Below are 4170 nucleotides of genomic sequence, written 5' to 3' on the forward strand. Positions count from 1 at the left end.
TGAGGTTTTATATATTGAAAATCAGTCACTCATTCCCATTAAACAGAATAGTTTTGCATTATTTAGTTTCAGAATTTTAGCTGACACTCTTGCCCATGCTCATGGCAAGAATATTCAGGAGCAATAGGTCAGGGCTAATGAGAAGTCTGTCTTCACCCTCCCAGCCTTGAGGATGCTTTCTATGTAGGCAGGGGAAAACTCTGGTTATACTTCCCCTATAAGAAGAGGAGCTGTGCATTTATTTTTATATTCAAGCCATCACCCATTACCCAGTATGTTTGTAACTGTCTGAGCAAATAAGATAAGAATGCAGGTGATTTTAATAGGTATCTGACTTTTTCACACTAAGCAAAACCTGGATGTGATCACCATGTTCTGCTGGAACAGATATTTCACAATTGTATGAATAGACAAAAGTACTGGCAGAATTAAGTGTCACGTGCCCCTGTCATTGTCGGCAAGCAGAACTCAGACCTGCAGCAAAACAAGGGTAAACAGTCACACTGTGGCCAACTCTTGGTTTGGGCTCAGGTCATGAACTCAGGGTCATGGGATCAAGCCCTGTGTCAGGCTCCACGCTCAGAGGGGAGTCTGCTTGAGGATTCTCTCCTTTTCCCTCTGCCTCTCCCCAAGCTCACTCTCTCTCTCTTTAAAATAAATAAATAAATCTTTTTTTAAAAAAGATGTTATCTATTTATTTGACAGAGAGAGAGATAGCCAGCGAGAGAGGGAACACAAGCAGGAGGAGTGGGAGAGGAAGAAGCAGGCTCCCAGAGGAGGAGCCTGATGTGGGGCTCGATCCCAGAACGCCAGGATCACGCCCTGAGCCGAAGGCAGATGCTTAAGGACTGTGCCACCCAGGCGCCAAATAAAAAAATAAAATAAAATACCTAGGACATTATGAAATAAAACAAAATATTACATAGAAAATACTCAGTACTTGTTTCTATATCAGAGATAAAAGTCTCTGGGTATCCTATTGATGTTTTATTTTATTAACTTTGGATATGTTTCTTCCAATTTGGCTGTTTAAATAAACCCAAACCCTGAAGCCATTTCGGAACTAGTGAGACTTATTCTTTTGTAAATGCCTTACTTCCTGGAGAAACTAGTAAACTTGTCACATAGGTCAGATTCTGGATATTGCAATTTTGTTACATCATTACACAAAAGTCTAAATCAAAGTCAAATTAACAAATCATAACCGTAGAAAAATGGTTTCCCTATTGTGTAAGATAATCAAAGGTATTCCTAGATTTTATAGCAATGCAAAACATGGGGCTTGATCCTTGATAAAGAGGAGAATCAGTAAAGTATATAAAAAGGAAAAACTCAGTCTTCTAGCAGTTGTGTATCCTTTACTTTTACACAGAACACTTTACTTTTGGTCACCAAATGTGTGGAGGTTTTTCTCCCTCCAAGCAAATCTCTCTCTCTCTGCCCCTAGATATTACAACCAGTGAAGACTTTAAAATTCCACTTGGCCATCAGGTGAGAGCAGGACAAGAGGTGGGCAGCAAATTAAACTGCAGATCAAGCACACGGGAGGACGGTGAGCCTGTGGCCACTTATGTGTCCACCAGACAACAGCTACAGGAAAGAGAAGTGGCCCTCACAGGCAGCGTCTCTGCCCCACAGTAACAGGGCACAGAGGCCACCCTGAGCTCCCAACTAAAAACATGAGAGAGACAAGAAGAAACAGCATTTAAAAGGAAGGAAAAAGAAAGCTGGACACCAGCTGGCTCTCCTAAAATGTGACTCAATTCAACACTATCTACCTGGAGATAGAGTCAGACCCATTAGTTTAGGGGCTCAGTCCCACAAAACTGCCTTGACCCCACTTCAGTGCCGGTCACAAGTGGTAGGTCCCCAGGTTACCCACAACTTCTGTCCGGTTTGGCTCCAAATAGGAGGTTCCCATGATCCCCTCCTCAGGTTCAATTAATTTACTAGAGTGGCTCAAAGAAGTAAGGGAATTATTTATTAAGGTTGACTAGTTTATTAAAGGACATGATAAAGGACACAGACGAGCACGCAGATGAAAAGGTACATGGGGCAAGATATTTGGGGAAGAGTGCAAAGCTTCTATGCCCTCTCTGAGTGTGTCACTCTCCCCACACCACCACTACGTCACCAACCTGGAACCTCTCTTAACCTCACACTACTAGAATTTTTATGGAGACTTTATCACACAGGCATGATCGATCATTAACTCCATTTTCAGCCCTTTTCCCTTCTCAAGAGAATGGGGGGTGGGGTAAAAAATTCCAGGCTTCTAATCATACCTTGTTCTTTCTGGCAACCATCCCTCGTTCAGGAACCACCGAGAAGCTCACCCGGATTGGCCCCGATAGGACAAAAAACTCTCATCTCACCCAGGAAATTGTAAAGATTTCAGGAGTTGCATCAGAAACTAGGGTCAAAGACCAAATACTAGAACCAAAAATGTTCCTAATGCTCTTATCGTTTAGGGAATTACAAGGGCTTCAGGAAATCTGTGCCAGAACTGGGGACAGAGACCAATATATATTTTCTATTATGTCACGGTATGTTATCAAAGCCTAACAGGTGGGAATTACAAGGCAGGGTATGTGGGAGAAAGAGCAAATCCTTCAGAGTGAGTGTCCTCTGTTTATATTCTGGCTCCAACCATTCAGCATCTGTGGTCTCAGTCCTCACAGCACCAAACCCGCGAATCTATGGAACCACCCTAGCCTAATGCCTGGCATATAGTCGATGTTACAAAACCACAGTTCTTTTCTTTTTCTCTTTATTGAATTTTCTCCATCCATTTGTGCAAATCGTTTCACAAATATTGGCCAATTATTTGAGAATGATCAATTTAATCTCAGACTCATGAGAATTAAAAATGCACAGAAGATCATTAACTGCACCTGAACAACTTTTACTGAGAAGGTGCTTAGCAAATTGTTGACTCGCTGACCTGCCTTGGTACACAGATTAAGTATAACTATACAACACACGAGGCCTGAAGCTTCACAATTTTAAAACAAACTCATTGACTGCCTTCATTGGTTATCCATGGTTTTCCTTCTCATGTTTCCCCGTATTGTCAATAAGCTACTTCTCTGCTTGACATCTGGACTTTTAAATTCATCTTTGACTCTGCTGACAAAGGGGGATGAAGAGATGAGATTTCAGTTTTCTTGAGAAAAAGTGTTGTTGAACCACTGAAGAGAAGGTAATTACATCATCTAGGGTACATTCGAAAGAGGAAGTGATAGTTGAAATGTCTTTTAGGGGCGCCTGGGTAGCGCAGTCGTTAAGTGTCTGCCTTCGGCTCAGGGCGTGATCCCGGCGTTCTGGGATCGAGCCCCACATCGGGCTCCTCTGCTGGGAGCCTGCTTCTTCCTCTCCTGCTCCCCCTGCTTGTGTTCCCTTTCTCACTGGCTGTCTCTCTCTGTCAAATAAATAAATAAAATCTTTAAAAAAAAATGAAATGTCTTTTAAAGAATGAGTAAGAGTTCAGTAGGTGAAGGGACAGGGAGATTACTCTAAGTAAGGAGAATTTAAAAGATTCCAGAGCTTAATATCTATGCTTTGGATTTATTATAAGACGTTTGGGTGGGAAGTGACGGGGAATGAAATCTGAAAATTACACAGTCTAAGAGCGTGAAGTCTTGGGTTCTCTGCTAATAAATTAAGGCCTTATGCATATTTTGTTGAATATTTAAAGATACAAGTTTATTCCAGCAGCATCAGAATTTGCATCCCTCTTCTTTTTCAAAGAACAGACTTGTCTATTTGAGCATTTTGCAAATTTTCCAGACTCAAGACTCCTTTTAATAGTATTTTTATGTGTAATATTAAATATTACTTTAATGACAATAAGATGAACCATATGAAATTGCTGATATCAACCATTTGGACTTATAAAAGCAATAATTTCAGATGATTTATACTGTATTATGACTACAGTACTTAATCTTTTTCAGCATTTCATTGATCTTATTTGGTCGATTGATTATAAAATATGTTCTTAATGCTTTCAAAACTTACTTATGAAGATTATATCATAGTTTGTTTCTGTACAAATCATACGAAACAGATAATGTTAAAATCATTTCTCATTTATAAATAGTACATTCATCTAAAAAAATTCTATTAAATTTGATAATGAAAAACATTAATTTTGTGACAAATTTGAAA

The sequence above is a fragment of the Ursus americanus genome, chromosome 13, assembly GCF_024610735.1.
Source record: "Ursus americanus isolate L20-20 chromosome 13, mUrsAme1.1.p, whole genome shotgun sequence".
Classification (NCBI taxonomy): domain Eukaryota; kingdom Metazoa; phylum Chordata; class Mammalia; order Carnivora; family Ursidae; genus Ursus; species Ursus americanus.